This window comes from Zeus faber, assembly GCF_960531495.2.
Source record: "Zeus faber genome assembly, chromosome: 3".
Lineage (NCBI taxonomy): Eukaryota > Metazoa > Chordata > Actinopteri > Zeiformes > Zeidae > Zeus > Zeus faber.
This window is the reverse complement of record NC_137190.1, coordinates 18411448-18430847: the sequence shown is the minus strand read 5'-3', so window position 1 is coordinate 18430847 and position 19400 is coordinate 18411448. Positions and strand designations below refer to the sequence as shown.

Genomic DNA, 19400 nt, shown 5'->3' with positions numbered 1-19400 from the left:
GTGTATTCTCCTCTTTTATATGGGGCAATAAATCTTCAGTGCTTTGAAAATACCTATTACAGAGCAATAGATCAGAGGGAGGTTTGCGGTTACCAAATTTGCATTTTTACTACTGGGCAGCCAACATGCAAAAAATTGCACACTAGGTCTTCTATCCTGAAACTCAGTGGTGCCAACTGGAATTACACTCATGTTACTCATCCTCCTTAAAAGCTTTGGCATGCCATGCCAATAGACTTAAAGCTAAACAATACATACATAATCCGATAGTCATATTCACTTTGAAATTCTGGCAGCACATCAAGCAACACTTTGGCTGGAACATGCTAGCCTTTGTCACCCAAATATGTAATAATGAGCGATTTAAATCTGCTTATATTGATGCCAGATTCTCTCTTTGGGACGGACTAGATCTTGGCACAATTGGTGATCTCTACAGTGAAGGCACATTCCCCAGCTTCGCTCAGCTGTGCACTGCCTTCAACCTACAGCAATTTGACATCTTCAGGTACTTTCAAATTGGCATTTTCTCAAATCAAACACACCTTCATTTCCAGATGCCCCCCACCCATCGGCAATTGATTAACTTCTGCCGATGATGAAAATGACTAGGCGGCATATTTTGGTTTTATATGACCTCCTAGCTCCAGAAACACGTCCGGCCTTGCTTAAGATTTAAACAGAACTGGGCATTATCATGTCTGACGGTTGGTTGTCTGAGGCGCTAGAAGAAATAAATCTTGCTCATCAAAATTTTAACTCATACAATTCAAAATAGTTCATGGGCACCCTACAGTAAATCTAGACTCGCCAAGATATACCCGACTATGGCTTTCACTTGTGACATGGCTGTGTGATACAATGCATTTTTTTGGAATTGGAAAAGATCAAATTCTCCGTATGGGGTTCGAAAGACAACAATTCCAGTCATTGGCAGCCCCTAATCACTTGTTTGTCTGACCTCCCTTTCCCCAGAATGACGGCCTGGGTCGGACGAATGATACGATGTAGCCGCTCAGTCCTACATTTTGGCAGTAATGTGAAGATCTCCCAACAGCTTGTTACTAGCTATGCACTGCGATGACGCATATTTATACACAATACACTTTTGTCTCATTTAATAGTCTTTCTTTCCTTTTTTCCTTCCTTCCTTATCTGTCTGTCTATCTGTCTATCTATTTTTACTTATATAGCTCACTCATTATTGTTCTTAGGGGTGTCGCAATTTGATTTGACTTTCGATTTTAAGGTCACGATTCTCAACTTTTTTTCAGCACTGATGGCTATGCCATTGTTAGACTGCAGAGTCTTGATTTGCGAAGAAAAACACTTTTTTGTTCACATAGTCTGGAGAGTGGGCTGCTCTTTGAGCTGTCACAATGCCCCTGCCATTGAGAACTAGGGATGCCACGGTGAGGAACTTTTCCCGCTGCTTAATAAACTCATGACAACACCGGTGTTAACCGTAACATACTCTTTGCCTTTGGCCTTGACCCGGCGCGTAGCTGTGGGTGGGCCTAGGTCGGCCTGGGCCCACTCACTTGGCACTCAGGCCCACCAAGCCAAGTTTGATCAAAATACATTTTGTTACAGAAAATATTAAAATGTATGTAAGAAAAGAAATACATGTAAACTTGATTAATTGTTGATTTATTGTGTGTTTCATTTGTCTTCTGATTAAAACGGAACTGTGGAAACAAGTTGTAGGAGGTCTTCACCTGTTCAGAACGTAATTGCTCCCCGACTCCAGTGCTCTCTTGCGATCAGCCTGATATGAATTCACCCGCCGATTTATCTGCAATTGATGAACCACCTTCAAAGCCGGAGTGTTTTTTTTTTTTTTTTTTTTTTTTTCCCCCCTAACTTTCTCTTCTTTTTTTTATTTCTACTTAGGCTTTGTTGCGTTCCCACGCGTAGTTCATTTTGTGCTTTGTGTGATCGTTGTTCTAGTTTAGTTTGTTTGTTGTGGTGCTGCTGGGCAGATGACTGCTGCGGTGAGGCATGCGGTGAAGCTTGCCCCGGCGATCAGCCGCTTCGTGGAAGAGTGAGGTTTGGCAGCGGGGGAGAAGGTGGGCTACTCCTCTGTCAAATTCGCTTCCAGAATGAGCCGCGCGGTAGTGATTTTTCTGGACAATGTGGATAAAGTGAGCAGTTTGGTGAAAAGCCGAGTCGTCATCTGTTACACTCTCATCCCCGCTCTCCCTCTGACGAACCCTGCCAAAAGAATTACCAATTTCAATGTGCCCCCATTCATCACTAATGAAATGTTAGGAAAGGAGCTAGCCAGGTTTGGGCAGATTGTTCCCCCCTTAAATCGATTTCTTTTGGTTGCAAAGCTCCTCAGCATAAACACGTTTTTACAGTTTTAAAAGTCAAGTCTATATGGTTTAAAAAAAAAAAAAAAATAACAATGCAGCGTAACTGAACATAACATTGAAATACAGAATCGGGTGAATGGATTACACCGTTTATGCCACATCTGACATGATGGAATGCTTTGGGTGTGGAAAAGAGGGTCATTGGATCAAATCCTGCCCAGGGGGTGATGTCAGCAGGACAGACCCCCCCTGAGCCCACCCCTCCTGAAATCCCAGTCCCCTCTAAACGCCCAGCCCCCATTGAACCCCCAGTCCCGACTCTATATTGTTACAGCCTATATAGACTGAGCCCTGTTGGTTGAGCATGAGCAGTGTTTGGCTGTTATTTTCTTTGTAATGCAAAATGTTCCAAAGTGAAATTGTCACTGTTTTTTCAGTTTGTCTATGTTTGATATTTTTTCTACTTCTAAGTTTATAGAAGTCCTTTTTTTTCTGGGAAAAGATGGCCCACCCAATTTTGTGCCGGCCCACCCAAAATACAGTTTCTAACCTAACTCCTAACCTCTGGATCTGAGAAAACACGCACACTGGGAATAGAAAATCATTGCTCATTCAAGTTTGAGATTTATAATAAAGCGCTCTGCTAATTCTAAAATTATATTCCAGATGTCAAAAGTCTGGATGTCAAGCTGTGTGGCTACACAGAATTGGATAGATATGAGGAAGCGTTGTCTTTTCTTCCTGTCCACCCTTAGCGACTCTGGCACAGTTCCCACAACTCCCTCTTTGGGATTTCCTCTTCCACCGCAGCTCCATTTCCTGTTGTTGAATTCCTTTTCTGCCAGAATACCTCAGAGTGTAGACTCCAATGCCAAGTACTCCTGGCTTAGCTAAGGAATTTTTTGCGAGTTTCCAGTATATTTTTACCTTGCAAGTGATCTTACCCAAAGTCCTTGAACATACAATCCCTTAATAAATGTGATCCGTTGCAGCAACCAAAAAAAAAAAAACATTCTATCAAAGCACCTGTCAGTATAAACAACAAAGATATTATTCATGTTATTTATTATTGATATGTATTTATTCATAATTTAGGAATTTAATCATTAATTCATTCTACCAGTTTCACAACCCAAAATAATCTGCATAGCACTGCAGATTTTTAGTAGACGTTTTATACCGAATTTATTGGTTGTTTTTTTTATGAACACATGATTCTTTGTTACAAGATGGGGCCAGCCCACAGCTTTAAGATAAAGGTAGATCAACACCAAATTAAAGATTCAACATGTCTTGAACCTCAGATAGTCTCCAGTGACTAAACACCCTCAACAGCCACCAGATCTTATAACGTTGCTGGCCTGACAGAGGCCTCTTGATCCCGTTTATAAATAATCTAAGATGCATGCAAAGCTATGGGGAAGAAAACACATCTGCACCATCCTCACATTTCCATCATGAATAAAAATGTAAGGATGTCTTCAGCGTTTAGAAATGTTACTGTATAAATTTTCTGAAGCATGCTGCATAAACAATAATATGCACTTTGGATATATTTTGTAAGGGTTTTTTATTACACATGAATCAGTCCCAGAATGTACCTTTTTTTTCTGATATCACGCAACAGACAGTTCAGATGTTTACCTCTTGGTATATTTAACATTCCCCACCTTTGCCAACCAGACTCCCCTCCCTGCAACTTCTCTGCAATGCTGCTCTCTGCTTTGCCATCTGTCACCGCACGCATCCCAGTGGCTCTTGCCGAGAAACTAGAGTGCTGACGTCAGAATGTTATCTGGACAAACAATATCAAAGTCTGTCTATCTGTTGTGTAGCAAGAATAGTGGCAGGTCTGGAATATGTTCATCTGGCCCATGCTGACGTTACAGCTACTGTGGTGTTATCCTTCTTTATTACCAAGTGTCTATATGTAACTAGGCCCCAGCTGAACCTCAGACAGAGGATGTTAGAACTACTGTTTGTGTGTAAGCAGCATCTTCTTCCTCCTCCTTTTTGAAGGACAACATCAACCGTGTGGCGTGTTTCCAAACCTTAAATGAGTTTTGTATGTGAATACTCTTACCAGATGGAAAAAGCACTCAGCCTTCCATCTCCCAGACAACGTTGATAGAGAGATAATACAAACTGCTAAGGGCTGAGTGGTGTGTTTTCTGTTGTCACATCCAAACAAAATATACCCCAGGATTTATACTTTTTAATGCTTTGAGGCAATTGTACGATTGAAGCAATTTGCAGGAGTAACTCAACTGGCAGTTAACTGATAGAAGGGGCCTAGAAAAGGGCAAAACCAACCTTCCTATTCAGTGTATGAGATGTTGGCTCAGAAATCAATGCCTGACACACAATTTTGTGCAATTTAAAAATATTTATTTAATATCTTATTTATTGTTAACTAATCTTTCATTTGACATACTTTGACAAAATACTAAAATTGTAAGCATGTATTATTCTTAAACGTTTCAACTCTCCCAGATTAACATTTAAAGGAGAATATGGTGCATTTTGATGAATAACTACTGTTGGTTGTTCTGGGAAGTCGGCAATGAAGATAATGTTCTACTTTTTGTACGGATTTGTGTACAAACCAATTCTAAATTTAAATATAGGTACAGGCAGCAATGCACAGGGTCCAGGTTAGTTGCAACAATTGCATCAATAGCAACAATGGGATCACTTCAAGACAAAATTAAGACATAATTGCCATTTAAGGATTCCAGAGAAAGATTTTATTTATTTATTTATTTTTACATAAAGCAGTGTAGTGTGGATGTCACGGCCAAATGGCAAAGAAGATGGCAGTATAGCGCCCCCTAATGGACGATTCCGCCCACATTTGACGTTGACCAATTGTAGGTTTTATGCAGAGCAGCCATTGCTAACCTTGTGTAATTTACGCTGCAACGTTACGTTGATTTGCTGATGGTGGCCATTTTGTTTATTTGGACCAAATTTGTAGGAGGAATGCCTAGGGAAGGACTAAACTCAAAGTGGCAGAAAAATCATGACGCAAATGTCCACCGGATGAGATGTAACCATTGAAATTACACCAGATTTTTTACAGCGCCTCAGTCATATCCTGCACATATCTACCAAATTCGATGTTGATAGCACAATGCCTTGATGAGTTATGGCAGATTATGTCAAATAATCCTCGCCCAGACATTTTTTGTGAACTTTGAAAATTAATTGTGGCCAAACTATGAGGCGTTGCAAAAATCCATTGGGTAACTTGTATTTGGGGAAGTCCAGACATGCTGTGGTCCAATATTGGTGAACGTGTTGGACAAAATTCAAAAATGGTGGAAAATCTATCATGACACGTCTACGACACATGCGGAGCATGTGTTATAGACTCTGACCCAAGGAATCCATGGATGCAAGACTCTCGTATCTACAAGCATTGGTTCAGAAGTTATGAGACAAAACATGAAAGTGGTTGTTGTAGCGCCACCATCTGGCCGATGAATCCCAGTTTTTGTTTTAACTAGTTTCGGAACGTGTCGAACCTATCATCTAAGCTTCGTGTCCATAGATTTTACGGTTTCTGAGCACCAGGCACCTTCAGCAGAGAATAATAATAACAATGACAGTCACACAGCTATCCATGTTGTGCAAAGTAATCCTCAGTCTTAGTTCATTCATCTCGTTAACGAGTGACAGGGAATTGGTATGGAAGAGACTCTGCATGGATTAGCGTGGTCTGCGTGGATTAGCCCGTAGCCTCGCTCGTAGGCTGGCTCCCTTGCTCCACTTTTGCTTTCTTTAGTTCGCTTTTTTTTCCTTTTATTACTCCCTTAGTTGGCTTGTACGTAGCGTATACGTGCACCCAGTGCTTGAGCTAGTAAACTTAACACACACAAAATAACAAACGCTGCTGTTTAACTGAGATCACAGAGCCGCTGCATCTGCTCGCGTGCCGCCTGGGATGTGCCGTGTCCCGCAATGATGACGCTTTGAGGTAAGGACGCAGTGACTCTGTGACCCATCAGTAGTCTGCAATATTTTCACGTGATCTTAACAGGGGTGGAGAAAAAAAGAACACAATTTTTAACTCCTTCCACAAATCCAGTCCGATGTTGATCAAGCTTTGATGACAGCGTCTCTGGACTGCCCCGAATACAGCTACTGTATCTATCATGCGTGTCTGTGGGTTCGACAGTTTCTGAGCTCTTCGACCCCCATTTTGTTCTGAACAGAAACGACAGGTTTCCTGCCCTTCGGGCTGAACCCCTAAATATAGCTGCAGGCAGCAATGCTCGGGGTCCAGGTGAATGGGTGTGACGAAACAATGTACAAACCCTATTCGCAATACTGAAAAATTTGTTAACGTTAGAACTAACTACCGCTCAAGATGAAACGTAACCAGGGCTTTATTTGTGCCGGATCTTGCCGGAGCATAATCCAGGACCTCCCAGATTGGGACTGGCACCTATATGACATTAACCATATACCTGTCAACCCTCCCGTATTTTATCATTCTCTCCACGTCCTCCTGTTTAAATATTTTCCTTTAATTGTCCCGTATTTTCAACCTTCGTATAAAAAATAAAATATAAAAATCTCATCTCCCTGTTCAGCAATCTCTGCACAATCAGAGCGATCCCCGTTTGTCCCTGACCCCGTTCCACCAAACAAAACCAATAATAAGTGTTTTTTTTCCCTAATTGAATGAAACATATCTGATCGGCGAGCAGCCATTGCGCATTCTGCAAGTTGCCTCCAGTTGTGCCTTGTCGTGCCATGATGGCGCAGTGACAATTCTTGTAGTCTGCAGTGTTTTCATGTGACCTTTTGGTATCGCTGACAGAGATGAGAACAACTGTTTTTTACAAACTCCTTCTCGAAATGTAGGCCAATGTGGATCAAACTTGGACCACAACGTGTGTGGTCCCCCCCGAATACAAATCTTAATCATTTGTGTCCGTGGGTGGATTTGACGGTTTCTGAGCGCCAAACACTTTGACCGGTAATAATGGATCCAAACAAAAACAATAGGGTTCACAACCTTTAGGCTGGACCCCCAATAATAATAATAAATATAGCTGCAGGCAGAACGTACAGGGTCCATGTGCGTTGTGTGTGAAAACCAGCCAAAAAATGGAAACTACGACACAACATAAACTGGAAACCCCCATTAACCACAAATATGTTCACTTACTCAAACACTTGCGAACATTTCACAGCTTCACTGTGAGTGGGGTTTACCAAGATCACAGACCTGGGCGACTATCGACACAAATTAGAGTTTTCCAAATTCCTGTGAAACGCAGCATCACTTCATACCGACACAAATTACAATTTTCCGAGTTCCCATGGAACGTCGCCTCACTTGGTTTAGCGGCAGGACCCCTAAATAAAGCAGCAGGCAGCAATGCACTGGGTCCAGGTTGGTCGCAAAATTGAAATATTTCTTATTATATATACAATATTCCAGACTTACCATTCCCAACTGTTCTTCTTGGCTCGTGGCGCAGGTGCGTATTAATTTATTGTCAGTTTGTGCATATTCCTCACAAAGTGCAACATCACAAAGGACAACATGTCCTTGTGATGCCGTTTAACATGGAGAACATGATGTCATCTATGCTGAGTAGATGGTGTCTCTCAAACAGATGGACTGTATACAGAAATGCACTTTATATATCATTTATAGTTGATATTTAGCTTTATTTAAAGTACTTATTATTATGCTTTTCCTTATTTTCTGTCAAATATAATGTTACAATGTCAAGTGTTTATATTAGACACGGCCAAAGTGTCAAATAATGAGGTAAACTATTGACAAAGTAAACGCCTTGAAGAAAATGCTCAGGTGTCCGTCCGCTCGGTTATCAAAGGTTTTTTGTAGTCTCTGCACAAGCTCACGTCAGCTACTCACGGATTTCTTTATATGGTCGTCTGCTCCATTGGATCCGCTGTGCATTTCTCCAAACAAAACCAATAAAAATAGTGTATTTTTAATGTAGATGTATTTATTTAATTTTATTTTCCAAGGTTTACATGAAACAAAAAATCCCCACGTCTGAGAGTGCGGTGTCCGTGTTACCCACAAGCCTTCAGCACAGAAACCAAAGTCAGAATTAACTTTTAAATTAGGCCTTGTAGATCGAATGTGTGAGTGAGCCGACTTCAATTGTAAATTATATATAATGAAATTAATTGCATGTAGTGGGCTACACATTTTTGTTTTCATTTGAACAAAAGAATGAAAATGTTTCAGAACACAATAAAATGCCTTCCTTGTATTATGTAATTGCTTATGGTTATTGTTACCAGTAATTGTAATTCAGGACGTTTGTATACATTGATATCTCTGAGAAGTCTATGAATTCTGACAATGATGTTATTGGGTTTTTATTTTGTAGAACTTACTCTGGTGCTTGTCAGTTGTCCCCAGAAGCGTATATATTTGACATACATACACTATGCTTTGTTTAATCCAATATTCTTCTGGTAATACTTTTCTTCTTCTTTTTTTTTTTTTTTTCTCAAACATAATAAAGGCTGATAGTAATAAAATGATACATGTCACTTTGTAACTTCGTATGGGGAAGAGTTTGTATCTTATACTCCTTTAGTTTAAGTCCAATCGCGACATTATCTGTGTGTGGCGATCCGTCTACTCCGTCAGCTCTATGCCGCTCTATTTTAATGGTGCCATCTTGCTGAGGTTGTGATTGTTGATCACAAACTTCCGCAATACTGAACCCCCAATCTGGATGAAACTTGAACGACAGCATGTTGGCACTTCAGATTGTCTGTGGGTTCGTCGGATCCTTGACATCCATAAAAGTCCTGACGTCAGTTACATCTGCACGTGCTGCTATCTTAGTGAGGTCCAAATTGTAGACTGCAATGCTATCATGTGACCTGTGTGCGCCGTCAGTTTTGAAGGCGCGCATATTGTGGCAATCGTTAAAAATAGTTTTTTACTAAATTATGGACCGATCTCGATCAAACTTGGATGATAGTCTGTGGGAACTGCCCCGAAGACACATTTTATTCATCTTGTCTGCGAGTGCGGCAGATCTGAGGATCCACACACCACTGATGTCAGTTTTTCATTAACAAAAGCAACAGTGGTCCTCCACATCTTGCTGGACCCCTAATGAGAGTTTATGACACAGCTTCTTTGTTTAGAACGGTGCAACCTGCGTAGTGAGCTAATCTGCATGGTGCTTGAGCTGTGATTAAGTGATCTTGCAGTGAACCATGTTACCATGTAATACCTTGTCTGCAGGAGACGTTGCAGGTCCCGCCATGGCACGATAACCAAGGTCATTGGTAATTGTCCCGTTTATCTGTGATGGATTGGCACCTTGATTAGAGTGCGGATGGTTCATCTCCCATCTAGACAAGTGTGACTTCCATAGACTTCTATGAAGTGGAGCAAAGCACAAAATGTCTCTTGGCTCTGTAGCAAAACCTGAGTGCTCTGCCAATGTAGACGTATGACATTATAAAGATATTTGGATTTTAAACACTATGTGAGTGAAAAATTACCAATTACAATTCACAAGATATGAGAAAACCCTGGTTCATATGCATGTAGTCAATGTGTGTCATGTCACGTCCATGTGAGACTAACGTAACCTGATTTAGAATTATGGATTTTGTGATATTATTATAATTATATTGGCTTTGACCCTCACATGAACTGTTTTTTGGATTTTGGTATGCAGACTTTTGCTTGGCTGGCACTCCGCTACTGCTAGTTAGCCTGTTGCATAGCATATTGCTAACTATGCCGGCGTCGATGCCTACCCCCTCCAGCTGTGAGAACTTTTTGCGCTGGTCGACAGACTCTGCGCTCTAGAAAACACGGTCTTTAAAGACATCCACAGCCTGCGTGAGTACGATAAAAGCATCCATGGTTGTGATAAAGCATCCACGGCCCAACTCCCCAGACCTGCGCCACCCCAGAGCCCCGGCAACGCAACGCTCCTTGTGCCGCTCTATGCCGGAGACTCTCCGGCTGGAGAACAGATTCCACGCCTTGGAGCCCACAATCAATGTCAGGGATATGCAGGAGTTCCTCCCTTTGGGGGGAGGATCTCAGTCATCAAGGGCACGAGGCACTCTCCACCGCCGCCAGCCTCCTCCTCTGGGTCCATGCCTGGGCATTCTGCCCAGCTGTCCGTCCATCACCAAGGGAGGCACTTGGCACTGCGGCCGAGCACCACCTTGGACTGCCGACTCGCTCCTCTGTCAGTGTGCACCCTGGGACATTCTCTGAGGCGGCTGTTGAGGGCAGTTGTCCTGGCTGTTCCGCTGTGATGGTTGTTGGGTCATCCATGGTTAGTCATGTCAAGGTGAACAGGTGCCTCACTTCCTGCCACCCAGGTGCACACGATGAGGACATTCATATCGCCATCCCACAGCTGCATAATCATCACCCGTCTCCGCTGTTATGGTGCATATGGGGACCAATGACCTTAAAACGCAGCAATCAGAAATACCTTTGAGATGAGAGAAAAATATTTAATCTGCCTTAAGAACAGTTTTTTAAACACGAAAAAACAATGCATTGTATGAGGCCCACTGCCCTCCTCACGTTTTGCCAACGTGAAGTTTAGCCGATTGAGGCAGCTGCACATCTGGCTGAAGGGTTGCTGCTGCAACAGAGGCATCTCCTATGTAGACCACTTCTACAACCACTTTTCGAATAGAACGGATCTTTTTATGGACAATCACCTCCACCCAAACCATGAAGGATCCCGCCTACTTTCCATAACCATTGGACTCACACTGCACATCGCAATACATTCACCACCCGACGGTCAGTGAGTCCAACACATGCATACACTATTCCGTCACCTCCTCCATACCCTACTCCTGCAGCCCACTCATCTCTGCGGAACAGAACTGGTATGCCTTCCACTATAAACTATACAACCATTCCTTTTAGGGGCATTGATAGACCTTATCTACAACCTTCAAAGCATACTGAAGCTACTTCAAATCTAATTACGGTTCCCCGACAGTCCCATCCCACTTCCCCTGTATTGTATACATCTGGGTCTAACCCAGCCTGCTTATTAAATCCACATACTTTTTAAAAATAGAAAAGGTCCGGGTCTAATTCATCTGAATATTAGAAGTCTGCTTCAATATTAAAAATTAGATCATCTCAAGATTCTGGTTTCTCAAACGGACCCTGATTGGTGCTGACTGAAACTTGGCTGAAGAAAAAGATCAGATTCTGAGGTTTCTTTAAATGAATATAATTTCTTTAAAATAAACAGAAATGCAAGAGGAGGTGGGGTGGCCATTTTTATTAAATCATGTCTTTCTACAGTTCTGAATAAGGTCACTGTACAGAAAGGTTTTGAATTTAAGACCAAACGATATATGCTGATCGTTCTGGCCCAGCCCTAATCTGAACCTAACCTATCTGATTACGGACCCTACCGGGCCTAATCTAAAAAATAATCAACTTTAATTGATCTGATCTTGTCCAACGGGAGTGATAAAATTGTTGCTTCTGGTGTCTTTGACCATGGAATATGTGACCATAGCATGCGTTAGGGATATGCTACAAAAGAAGTTTAGATTGTGAGTTTTCAAGAGAAACTTTAGAAATTTTAATGAGCAGGCCTTCTAACATGATATTTTTCATAGTGACATTGGAAATCCTGGATGTTGATCTCGCACTGGAACATTTATAAATACCTTTCAATTCATGGTTAAAAAACATGCCCCGTTTATAAAGCCAAGAACTAAAGATAGGCCTAGTCCTTGGTTCACCTTTGAACTATCATCTTTGTTCCAATTAAAGAATAAGGCTTGGGTTCCTAGCTAGAAAATCTGGAGACCCTTCCCATTGGCTTGCTTTTAGGCATTTAAGAAATAAATTGACATTGTAAGTGAGGAAAGCTAAAAGTGATTACTATTCATACCATCTTTAGTAGTTATTCAAATAGAGCTTAATTCTGGAAGGTAGTGAATTCAACTAAAAATAAAAATGCAATTTCCCTGCCCACACATGCATGTAAATTCTGGTCAGTGTGTAATATCTGATCACAAGGAAATATGCACAGCTTTTAACAAACATTTTGCCTTTGTCACCTTTTTTGAAAATGGGAGCACGGGATCTGGTAAGTGGTAATTCTATGAGTGATCCAGAAATGGATGTCTCTGTACATACTGTGAGTCTTGTCCCTCAGTTTGCCCTCCATCTTTTCACCCCTAATGTAGTTACTGGAGCACAGAAGGCAATTGGAGAAGACAGTCTGAACCCTTTCTTTCTCCAGCTCTCTGCCTTGATGATTTCAGAATAAATAACACATTTTAATCTTTTTACATTTTATCAGGTATAATTCCTTAAGTGTGGAAAATTGCTCACATTACTCCATTGCATAAAGCAGGAGATAATAGTGATCTTAATAACTATCGTCCCACATCTAAATTGCCCTGTCTGTCTAAAATACTTGAATCAATACTAATCAATTAACTCAAGACTTTTCTAGCTTTGTATTCTGTGTTGCCCCCTCACCAACCTGCTTTCAGGGATAACATAACACCATCTCTGCAACATCTTTAATTTTAGATAATATCTTAACAACGGGGGATAAAAAGCATTGTGCTGCTCTGTTCGACCTATAAAAGCCCTTGATACAGTTGATCATTTCCTGCTGTTACAAAGACTGCTAAGTATGGGTTGTGACCCTAATGCTTAGATGTTCCAAAACTACCTCTCTGATAGACAGCAGTGCCTGAAAACAAGTAATGTTCAATCTGCATTTTTATCGATAACAAAAGGTGTCCCTCTAGGTTCGATGTTCGGACGGGTCCTTTCCACAATTTATATCAATGATGTTGTCCAGTCTTTGAATACCTGTAGTGTCCATTGGTACGCAGATGACACTATCTAATATTGTTGGGCTGACTCCATAGAATTGGCGATTGACAATCTGCAACTTTATTTTAATGTTCTTCAGGAGGCACTTATTGTTGTTATTACTTATATTATCTCAAACTTCTGTTAAATGCTGAAAAGCTAAATATTTACTATTCACAAGAGCTAGAGGAAATCGATTAGAGCGAAGTTCAGAGTAGCACTTTACTAGGTACCGGAGTTTCCGTTAGATAAAGTTGGTGCTGGTCCATGTGTCCTGGAAGATTTTAATGTCCCAGACAAATGGGACATTTTGTCTGGAACATTGAAAACACAGATAATATTATCTATGTTTTATTAAGATTAAAAACAATTGTTACGAAGGCTATATAAAGAATGTAACAGATCTGTTGATTTTGTTTTTGGCAAATGGTGTTCTTGAAATGTATTTCAATATCAAGGAAAAAAAATATGGCGATAATTATTGTTAGTGTTTTATCACCCAGCACTTATTCAAATTGTGCTTAGAGGAAATTATTTTTACTGGACATTATGACCGGAGAGATTTAAACATGTCGGACTTGAACAGATTTTCTCTGCTAAGTACAGATATTGAAAGTCCCACACTATAAATATTTAGGCATCTGGCTTGATGATAAAGTCACTTTTAAAGTTCAGGTTCAAGAGATTATTTGTCACATACAGTGCACACACAGGTACATCTCAAAAAACAATTGAATATCATGAAAAAGTTCAATATTTTGTCACTCATTTCAGAAAGTGAAACCAATATATTATATAGATTAATTACACGTAGAGTCAAATATTTCAAGCCTTTTATTTCTTGAAATTTTGATGATTGTGGCTATAGATAATGAAAACTCAAAATTCCGTATCTCAGAAAATTAGAATATTGTGAAAAAGTACAATATTGGAAAGTCATGGTGTCACACCCTCATCAGCTAATGAACTCAAAACACCTGCAAAGGTTTCCTGAGCCTTGAAATGGTCTCTGTCTGGTTCAGTAGGCTACACAATCATGGGGAAGACTGCCGACTTGACAGATGTCCAGAAGACAGTCATTGACCCTCTCCACAAGGAGGGCAAGCCTCAAAAGAGAAGAGCCTCAAAGAAACTGGTTGTTCACAAGGTGCTGTATCCAAGCATATTCATAGAAAGTTGAGTGGAAGGAAAAAGTGTGGTAGGAAAAAGGTGCACCAGCAAAAGGGATAACCGCGGCCTTGAGAGGATTGTCAAGCAAAATCCATTCAAGAATTTGGGGAAGCTTCACAAGGAGTGGCCTGAGGCTGGAGTCAGCGCATCAAGAGCCGCTACGCACAGACGAATCCTAGGCACGGGCTACAAATGTCGCATTCCTCGTGTCAAGCCACTCCTGAACCAGAGACAGCGTCAGAAGCGTCTCGCCTGGGCTGTGGAGAAAAAGAGCTGGACTGTTGCTCAGTGGTCCAAAGTCCTCTTTTCAGATGAAAGTAAATTTTGCATGTAATTTGGAAATGAAGGTCCCAGAGTCTGGAGGAAACAAAGAGGCACAGAATCCACATTGCTTGAAGTCCAGTGTGAAGTTTCCACAGTCAGTGATGATTTGGGCTGCCATGTCATCTGCTGGCGTTGGTGCACTGTGTTTTCTGAAGTCCACAGTCAACACAGCCATCTACCAGGACATTTTAGAGCACTTCATCAACACAGCCATCTACCAGGACATTTTAGAGCACTTCATCAACACAGCCATCTACCAGGACATTTTAGAGCACTTCATCAACACAGCCATCTACCAGGACATTTTAGAGCACTTCATCAACACAGCCATCTACCAGGACATTTTAGAGCACTTTATCAACACAGCCATCTACCAGGACATTTTAGAGCACTTCATGCTTCCTTCTGCTGACAAGCTTGATGGAGATGCTGATTTCATTTTCCAGCGGGACTTGGCACCTGCCCACACTGCCAAAGGTACCAAAAGCTGGTTCAATGACCATGGTGTTACAGGGCTTGATTGGCTAGCAAACTCGCCTGATCTGAACCCCATAGAGAATCTATGGGGTATTGTCAAGAGGAAGATGAGAGACACCAGACCCAACAATGCAGATGACCTGAAGGCTGATATCAAAGCTACCTGGGCTACTATTACACCTGAGCAGTGCCACAGGCTGATCGCCTCCATTGCGCCACGCCGCATTGATGCAGTAATTCATGCCAAGGGTGGCCCAACAAAGTATTGAGTGCATTGAAATGAATCATTATCTATAGCCACAATCATCAAAATTTCAAGAAATAAGGGCTTGAAATATTTCACTCTGTGTAATGAATCTATATAATATAAGCGATTCACTTTCTGAAATGAGTGACAAAAAATATTGACCTTTTTCATGATATTCTAATTTTATGAGATGTACCTGTTGCATACATACGGTCATACATATATGCAATGAAATGTCATGACACCCGGTGATTACGCACAGTAAGCTCTAAAATTACTAAAATGTGCGTAATCGGCACCAGGTGTGCAAGGGGCAGCGCCACAATCGCGATTTTGGGTTAATTATATAATATAATTAATTGTCTATGTTGTATTAAATATACATTTAAATCCTCCTAAATTAAACTTACCTTGACTTATCTCCAGTACTTACCTCACAGAGTAGAAGTCCTGGCTTGTCACAAAGCTTCAAATGGCTCCTAAAGGAACGTGAAGTTCATATCGATAAACTGGTTGAAAATCTGTGGCCAAAACTTGGCTTTCTTCATCGAAATACAACCTGCTTTCCCATGTTTAATGGAAAAATAATTGTTGATACTGTGTTAATTTTGGTCTTGGATTAATGTAATGTAATATATAGACATGCTGCTGTTACCACCCATAAGCCCTTAGATGCTGTATATCCCTCTGCTCTTTACCGGTATTTATTACCGGTGATACCTACAGCACCCACCCATTGTACTCTCTATGAACAGGTTGGCTGGCACTCTCTTTGCTCGACAACATCAAAACTGGTATATGTTTATTCACAAAGTGCTTCTAAAAAAAATTATCAATTTACATTACTTCACTATCATACCTCAACGTAGGAGCTTATCAAAGCTGATCTCGGCATCATTGAAAATGACTGTTCACCCATCAGTGTATCCTTGAGAGCTATATAAAGGTGAAATTAAATGAAATAAGAACATTCCAACCAAACTTAATCACCTCAGCGCTATTGCTGAACTTTTTTCTCTCCCCTTTTTTTTTTTTTTTTTTTTTTTGTCAAAATAAATAATCTTTTGAAGGCACTCTGAATAGGAGGGATGCTTTGTCACACTCCAAGATCTCTACTTAGGGTTTTTGAAGTTGGACCAAAAGATTTTCAAAACTTGTGGGTTCCATTAACAGGGTTTGCTCCATGCAGTTCTAAAGTTCGATTTATAGTATATTAATGACTCTCTTTGTCAGTCATTGCCTCTCATTAATAAATTGCGTTTATTTTAATTTCAAGATCAAGGCAGGCAGTGGAAGAGGACCTCTGCTGATGCTTTGCGCTACCAGGCATTGTTGTGTGGACTCCAATTTTATCGCCAGACCAAAATGAGAAGTTGTCCCAACGAGTCTTATTTTGATGTAAGCCAGACACTGTGGTGTCTAATAAATATATCTAATTAGGAGGGCAGATCCTGTGGGTATTCCGGGCAATGTTTTTTGATTATATGCTGTTGTTTATTTTTATTATTACTTGTTTTTTTGCAGTTACATGTTAAAGATTATTCAATTGTAGCTCTAATTAGTTGTTTTTTTGCCGTGTGGTTTTACATGGCTCATTATAAGAAGGTTATAAAATATTCTTGTCTAATGACTTCCATAAGAGTAAGCATGGAACAATAAAGGAAGGAGCCAGTTATGTGTGTGTGTGTGTGTGTGTGTGTGTGTGTGTGTGTGAGTGTGAGTGTGAGTGAGAGAGAGAGAGAGAGAGAGAACTGATTTAGTCCCTAAAAAACAAAACTCTCACTTGATGCAAGATGTGTTTGAGAACAAACCAGTCTTTTGTAACCTGTGCTCGAGGAAGATAGCCACCAAAGTTTGCAGCACGACTAATCTATTTTATCACCACAAACAGCCGTGCTTGACTGCTTGAAATTGCAAGGTTCAATATTCTCCTCTCCTGCTGCTGTGTTAACTGCGCCGTACGAGTAAAGCGAGAGGAATGGATCTCTCTCAGCGTGTAGCGTACTCAACACAGTAGGAAGAGGGAAACATTGATCAATGAAGTTACTTATCACTTAAAACATACCTAATTGCATTTAATAAATGTTGGCTCAACCAGATATCCATGCAGCTGAAATGCCTTTCCAAAATATATATAAAAAATAAAAAGACCTTGGGTCTAAATTATGGTTTTGGAAAGATTCCCTTTATGTTACTTTGGAGACAACGTTTAAATATCAATATTTGTATATTTCCAAAATGCTTAAAATATCAAAATATTATATATGTTTTTTGCAATGTTGCCCAGCCTCCAAGACCATAATACTTGAAACTAAAAAAATCCATCTAAGGACATATTAGCAAGTGGTTTATTAACGAGCATTATTTATAGTAAGTGTTGTCGGGAACCTATTTGGCCCATAATTACTTAAATTGTTATGGGTTGAGCCATTTTGTCAGCCAGAACTGGAAAATGCTGCAGTTTCAAATAAATGTGGCTATGCAAGTATTCCTTGGGCTGAGTTAAAGAAATCCCAAACCCCAAAGTATAATAATAATAATCATAATAATAATAATAATAATAATAATATGATCGACATATTACTTATTACATATAACCCTTTTTATTGCCTTTTTATAAGACCTCAAACCACAAGAAGAAACCACATGTAAACAGTCTGTTATTGAATACTGTTAAACCTGTCCTCATCTTTCCACAAACAAAGCTAAAACTGAGATGATTATCAAGCTTTTTATTGAACTGGTTTTATGTTGCATTACATGGAAAACTCTCACAAAAAAAAGCACCAACAAAACCAGACCATCCATCTTGGATACTAACAATGCCTTCTGAGATCACCACCACACTAAATAAACAATGGCGACAAGCTTATTACCTTGTGTCATTGCAGATTTTTCTAGGATTTGCATTGGGGTCATTCTTTAATGTTAAAATATAAGCAGTGGTTATGAAATAAATATAAAAGACACTGCTCCCATGCTGTCATTTGCTTGCATCAGGAAATTCAGTATCTCATTATTAAGGAGAGCTTTGAAACACAACATGTTAGTTCTGACACTGTAATGACAAGACATGTTTAAAAACACGCTTCTTTGGCTTCGTACTCACTATCTGATCGGAACCCACACGTAAGAAATGTATGAAGTTAAGCTTAACTAATCTTTTTCGCTCTGACCTTACGTAATGTCCTGTCAGCGCTGCAATTTTCCATATTTATTCATATCCAATTACATATTATTATATATTCCTCTACACCCTGTATATGTAGTGAAGGTGTAACGTTGTCAGGAGGGAAACCTCTATTGTTGCTGCATCTCCTCGAAATAATTTTGAATCCGTGGTTTGGTTAAGTAAACCTGAACTTGCGCAAACCACTCTGCTCTGACAGTTGCCTCTTTTTATTTGAGCTTTATAGATACCTAGTAGTGATGCAATAATGTGCAGGTAATGCTGTGACTTTCATCCTTTTATTTTCCTCCGAGTGATTCCTTCCTAGTGACCCGCGGAGCTAGGAAAATCTGCTTCCTTTGGTTGTCCTTCACGTCAGACGCACTGTCCTTGCAACGGTCTTCTCTACTCCAATGGCTGCTTCTTTGCTGACATGATTTTCCTCTTTCATGTGCTCAGGCACTTTGCTTTAAAGTAAGATCAAGCCCTATATAAGAAGTAAGATGCGGGCTTATTTTCACCGTACGCAAGCTGCCTTGTTCACAATGTGCTGTGGGGAGTGGCACAGTGGGATCATTCCCTGCTTTCTAGCTGGGTTCATGTTGTATGTGAGTTGGTTGCTTTGTGTGGTTGTTTATGTACATACCATATTTTTTTTGTTTTCCTTTTTAAGAGATGAAGGGAATTTGTCGATCCCTTATGTGCCTCAATGCAAAAATTTTAATTAGTCTGAGAACGCTCTGGCATTCGTTACCCAGTCTCATTAGTGAAGACCCCATGGTACCCCTGTGCCTTTAATCACCCTGTGTCTGTTGCCTCCCACTGGGAATTAGG

General features: G+C 40.4%; 1 protein-coding gene across 1 annotated transcript in view; it reads left to right on the top strand.

Moving 5' to 3' along the window:
- Positions 1–19400, top strand: part of furina (furin (paired basic amino acid cleaving enzyme) a) — a gene marked incomplete at both ends in the record, with an annotated part of 75289 nt that overhangs the window by 34404 nt on the left and 21485 nt on the right. The gene's annotated exons all lie outside the window — the stretch shown is intronic.